Genomic DNA, 6000 nt, shown 5'->3' with positions numbered 1-6000 from the left:
AAATACATCTTAATTCTTCGTCTGGATGGGTTATTCTCTAGGCATGCTGTTTTGTGAGCTTGTAGACAGTAATTCTTCTTTATTTTCCTTTTCTTTTTTCCATAGTTTGTTCCCATGTTCCATAACTTTCTCTGCCCTAGTATAGTCACTCATTTTAGTGAAGCACATTTTCTGGTAACTCTGAGAATGCGTACCCAAGAGTGTGGTAGACATTTGTGGTGCCCTGCAACACACAGATTAAGGTCACCCTCAAATGCTTGATTTTGGGATGTTAAACCATCCTTGAATTCCTGGGAAGAATCCTACAGAATTATGGTATCTAATATTTTTTTAATATGTTACTGGATTTAGAATGCCAATATTTTGTTGAGGATTTTGTTTTTGTTATAGAGGAATAACGAATATTCTGAGGTTTTCTTTTCTTGTTATGTCTTCATCTGTTTTGGAATCAGGGAAATACTTGCCCCATAGAATGAGTTCATAAGCATTCTTCCTTCTCTCTTTTCTGAAAATGTTTGTATATGATAATCACAAGCTCTGTTAATAGCCAAAATTCTCTTCTCCTTTCCAATTTCTCCTCTTTCATAATGTCTTGTTATTTTGTTTTTAATCGATGCAATATTCCCTCGAATCTCATGGAGAATATGAATTCTAATGTTTAAGGACCTCTTATTATTATTTTCTTCAGGTGCCCTATTTTCATGGGGGCCATTTTCTTAGAGTGGTTAGCTTTTGAATCTTTAATTATTTTGGTAATTTAAAATTTTTTACTTTTTGCTCATAGTTATAAATGAGGCTCTTTAAATTAATGAGGATTAATCTCCTAGGACTATGACAAATGCTATTAATCACTATTTCATTTCTCCGGCAGATACAACCTCTTCCACTTGCCCACACTCAGAGTCTCGGAGTCCAAAGAGTGTTCCATCCATAATAGTTAGTGAGTAAGAATGAGCCTCAACGGGGCCCATGAACTGAAAGCAGACTGGTAGATGAAGAGCATGGACCGTTGAGCAGCATAAGGACCCCTTCACTAGGGTCAGTGGGCGGGCACAGCAAAGTACAGGCTGGCGTGGACGCCTCCATCAGCCTTTCTTTGCCCGGGGCTCTAGACTGCTCATGTTTGTTCACTGCTCTTTGGCGTAGCCATATTGTCATCTTCTGCTGGAGCAAATCCTCGGGGTGCTGATACCCATTTAGAGTTGCAGTTGACAGGGGAAGCAGTGGGAAAGAGCCTCGGGAAGCCAAGGACATTAGGAATTTTACTGCTCTGCAAAGCCATCTTGCTGCACCTAACTCCACTGTTTATGTTGTGGTGACTCAAACACAGCTGAGTCACTGCCCTCTCTCCAGCTCTATTGCCTACATTAGGAGCTAGACAAACACACTTCACTTCGAAGGCCATTCCTACACGATGAGGAGCCTGGATATGCCTCTGGCCATGGAAAGGTGGTGTTCCAGCTCCCATATAAACTTTAGTATTTCAATTCCAATTAATCTCAGTTCCCTAATATTTCAGTTTTTACATTGCTTCCCTCAGCCCTACTCAATTGGATCATGGCCCACACTGGGTGCCAATAAATAACGTACAAGAGTTCTACATGGAAAACTATAAAATATTAGTGAAAGGTCTTAATGAATGAAGGGCTACATCTTGTTCATCATCGGAAAAGTTGAATATTAAGAAGACGTCAAGGGGCACTGGGGTGGCTCAGTCGGTTAAGCGTCCGAATTTGGCTCAGTTATGATCTCACAGTTTGTGGGTTCGAGTCCCCGAGTTCTGTGCTGACATCTCAGAGCCTGGAGCCTGCTTCGGCTTCTGTGTCTCCTTCTCTCTGCCTCTCCCCAGCTTGTGCTTGCTCTCTCTTGCTCTCTCTCTCTCTCAAAAATATAATAAAAAAAAATTAAGAAGATGTCAATTCTCTAAACATTGACTAGTAGATTCAGTTATAATCCCAATAAAAATCCCATGCACAGGTGTGTGTGTGTGTGTGTGTGTGTGTGTGTGTGTGTGTGTGATAGGTATGTTGACATATGTTGACTTGCTGAGGAAACAGTATCAGCAAAAGCAGAATGGCATGACGCAGCATGGTGTGTGCAAAGATATATAAGTAGTTTGGGTTTCCAGAGATGAGGTCGTGGGGATTTGGTGAGGACAAGGCTCGGGGGGCCCTTAACTGCTTTTTGTTTGTTTGTTTTTGCGTGTGATGGAAAAAAAATTTAAGAAGGGGTAGCGAAGTTGGATTTACATTTTATGTAAATCACTTTGGCTTCCCCTTCACTTGCTCTACTCTTTATGCAGGTAACCACATTCCCCAGGCTTCCATGCATCATGAGTTCCAGGTAGGTTTGGTCAATGGAAGGGAGAGGTAGAGATTGGAAGTCTGGAGAAGAGAAGTCAGGGCATTCATGTATCCCTACCCCCACTGTTGCCTGTTGTGGGATTTGTTGAGGCAGCTGTACATCCTCCAGGCTCCGACTCTCTCCAACCTGCACTGCCATGGCTCTGTCTCCTGCTGCCAATCCTTGGTTTCTCAGTTCGGACAGTACCACCTCCGGTCCTAGGAGCCCTGCTTCTGCCTTTGCTCATCTCCAGGTTCTTCATCATCCATCATTTCCTGTCTCAGCTTTTCCCTTTGCCCTGTCACATCATCTCTGCTTAAAAGCCAAGAGCTACTCTTTTCTTTTCTTCCCGGATGGACATTAATTGACCTAGGGGGTTAAGTTGGAGAAACGGAAACCCATCAGGAAGCCACTGAGATAGTTCAAGTGAGAAATCCTCAGGACCTCACCCGAAGCAGTGGTTGTAGGCACAGAGCGAAACGTATCTAGTAATAGTCTCTTGGAGATAAAATTGATAAGACTTGATGATTGACTGGATGAGGTGCTAAGAGAAAGAGGGATGGGAGAGAAGGGGGATCTAGGGTAGATTCCTGGTTCTTTTTAAAAATTATGTATTTATTTTGGCAGAGAGAGAGGGGCAGAGAGAGAGAGAGAGAGAGAGAGAATCCCAAGCAGGCTCCGCAGTGTCAGCACAGAGCCTGACGCAAGGCTCCATCCCACAAACTGTGAGATGACCTGAGCCAAGATCAAGCGTCGGACACTCAACAGACTGAGCCACCCAGGTGCCTCTAAATCCCCAGTTCTAAGTGATTACGATCCAAAATACAGAAGGCACACTTTTCTCTGCCATCATGGTATGTGCGGTTGATTGTTCCTGGTCGTGTCTTCTCATAGGACTTTCAGGATCAAGCAATTCCTGGCCAAGAAACAAAAGCAGAATGGTCCCATTCCCCAGGGGATTTGGATGAAAAGTGGTAATGAAATCAGGTGCAACTCCAAGAGGAAGCCCTGGATGGAGAAGAACCAAGCTGGGTCTGTGAGGGATCACACAGGAGATGGCACATGTATTCATACCGCAGGAGGGCTCATGCTCGTACCCTATCACACTGTAAACACCGCCACCACCTGAACAATAGACATGTTTTATTGGGGAAATGATTTTCCTCTCTTGCTATGCTTCTGGACAAGTAGGTTGGTTCAGTAATAAATATGTGAGATCTTTTGTTTTTGTTTTGTTTTTAAAAAGCCAAAATACAGAAGGTGCAACAGGAGAATTGCCAGTAAGGGAGAAGCCAGTGAGTGACACATGCTGAGTGTGAACAATGAGTGTGAACATGCTGAGGTTGGGGGGCCTCCGAGGGGATATAAATCTGAAGTTCAGGAAAGAAGTCAGGGCCGAATATAAAGACTTCAGGTCATTAACACATGCATAATAGTTAAAGCCAGGAGAGTAGATTTAGGCTACCCAAGAAAATCAGAGTGGTGGAGAAGAGACATGCTTATTTTTTCCCGTGTTTTTTGTTTTTTGTTTTTTTAATTTTTTAACTGTTTATGTTTATTTTTGAGACAGAGGGAGACAGAGCATGAGCAGGGGAGGGGCAGAGAGAGAGGGAGACACCAAATCCGAAGCAGGCTCCAGGCTCTGAGCTGTCAGCACAGAGCCCAATGCGGGACTCGAACCCACGAACCGTGAGATCATGACCTGAGCCCGAGGTGGACGCTTAACTGACCGAGCCACCCAGACGCCCATTCCCCTGTATTAAAAGCCAATTCGTTAAAAGGAGCACTTTGCTGACACCTACCCCCAGGTCCTCTAAAGAGTTGCTTATTTTGGTCGCTTCTGCTTCTTCAGAACATGCTCACTCTTATGAAAGAGAATGAATCAGGTATCTGCCCATGTCACTACCTTCAATCCTGGAGCTGCAGAAAGCATGGATTACTCCTAACGACAATGTTCACTCTGTATTTGGCCTCTTCTGTGGCACTTGACACGATTAACCATTTCCTTCTGGAGTTGCTCTTTCCCTCTGTAGTTACTTGGTGATAACAGGCCCTCCTTGGTCTCCTCTTCTCTTTCCTTCTTTCCGCCTGCTTTAACCCTTGTGATCCACAGCCCCCACGCTTCCTACTCCACACTCTTTTCCAGGAGTCTGTCACTCCCTTTCCTGGAATTCCCCAAGTCTATGTCCCCACTTGAGACACCTCTGCTAAGCCCCAAAGACCATCGTCACACTACCCCCCCCGCTAAGTCCCCAGGAAAATTCAGAGCCGTCATTTTTTGGTTTTTGTTTTTCCCTGCTACACAGCCTAACATTCCCTAACTTGATTAATTTCACCCCACCCCCAAACAGAAAATTACTTTCTTTTAACATAATTTTTAAAGTTTTATTTTATTTGGGAGACAGAGAAGGAGAGAGAGAGAGAGAATGGGGGAGGGGCAGACAGAGAATCCTCAACAGGCTCTGTGCCACCAGTGCAGAACCTGATGTGGGGCTCGAACTCACAAAATCATGAGATCATGACCTGAGCCAAAGCCAAGAGTCAGATGCTTAACCGACTGAGTGTCCCAGGTGCCCCGGAAGTTACTTTATTCTTTTATCTCTATATTGAATTGGTTGCTAAGTCCTAAGTCACATTTAATCCCTCAATATCACATTCATTTTTGCTGTTCCAGGTATTTAACATTTCCCCCTGCACTGTTGTTTATGTCACATCCAGGCTTAAAGCTTTTCAATGCCTGTCTATTGCCAAGGATAAATTTTTTAATGTTTATTTATTTTTGAGAGAGAGAGAGAGAGAGACAGAGACAGGGCATGAGTGGGGGAGGATCAGAGAGAGAGGGAGACACAGAATCTGAAGCAGGCTCCAGGCTCTGAGCTGTCAGCACAGAGCCTGATGTGGGGCTTGAACCCATGAACTGTGAGATCATGAGCTGAGCCAAAGTCGGACATTTAACCGACTGAGCCACCCAGGTGCCCCACCAAAGATAAATTCTGAAGAACTTCAAATGATCCATGAAACTGACCTTGCACCCTTGGGGGTTCTAGGGGGAAATCTGAAACTGGCCCCCATACACGGAGGGCAAGGAGAGACCAAAGAAAGAGGCAAGACCACTCTAGATTGGTAGGTGGCAATTTTAATAAGCAAGGGAACTTATACACATGGCTTGTCTTGGGTGGCTGCGAGATGGGTAGCTATCTGCACCTGCCCGCCAGAATCTTAAGTTTATCCACAGGCCTTAACCTGGTTCAGTTGTGTAAACGGTCCAGATGGTCTCAATAACACATTGCTCTCTCAAATCTGCATTCTTGATGTGGGTCCTAGTGGAAAAATGGTGAATGAAACATATATTCCAAGTATGCGGGTGGGGTTGGGGTATGTGTGGGAGGGGTTAAGAGCCTCGGATAGCCCTGGCCCAGCTCTCAGGTCAATCAGGGATCACGTCCTTTTGGTGACCTCCCACAACAGGATACATGTATACAATTGTATATATTATAGCACACAGAACATTTTGTTGCAAGTCTGTGTTGGTTTGCCTGAGTCCTCTTGTCGTCTGTGAACTCCTTCATGGTAAGAATTATGTTTTATTGATGTTCCCTTTCTCAGTCTTCTGCAAAATGCCTGGCACATAGAATGTGCTCAATAAATATTTGATGA

At 44.4% G+C, this 6000-nt stretch overlaps 1 long non-coding RNA gene across 1 annotated transcript; it reads left to right on the top strand.

Annotated features, from left to right (window-relative positions):
- Positions 1-201: 201 nt before the first annotated feature.
- Positions 202-3564, top strand: LOC109248914 (uncharacterized). The gene is made up of 2 exons (XR_002072338.2): positions 202-936; positions 3238-3564. It is a non-coding gene; the product is annotated as an uncharacterized LOC109248914 (long non-coding RNA).
- The last annotated feature ends 2436 nt before the right edge of the window (positions 3565-6000 follow it).

This window comes from Panthera pardus, unplaced genomic scaffold (genome assembly GCF_024362965.1).
Source record: "Panthera pardus isolate Hobbes unplaced genomic scaffold, ASM2436296v1 HiC_scaffold_22, whole genome shotgun sequence".
Classification (NCBI taxonomy): Eukaryota; Metazoa; Chordata; class Mammalia; order Carnivora; family Felidae; genus Panthera; species Panthera pardus.
Note: the sequence above shows the minus strand (reverse complement) of the source record. Positions and strands in the feature narration are given on the sequence as shown.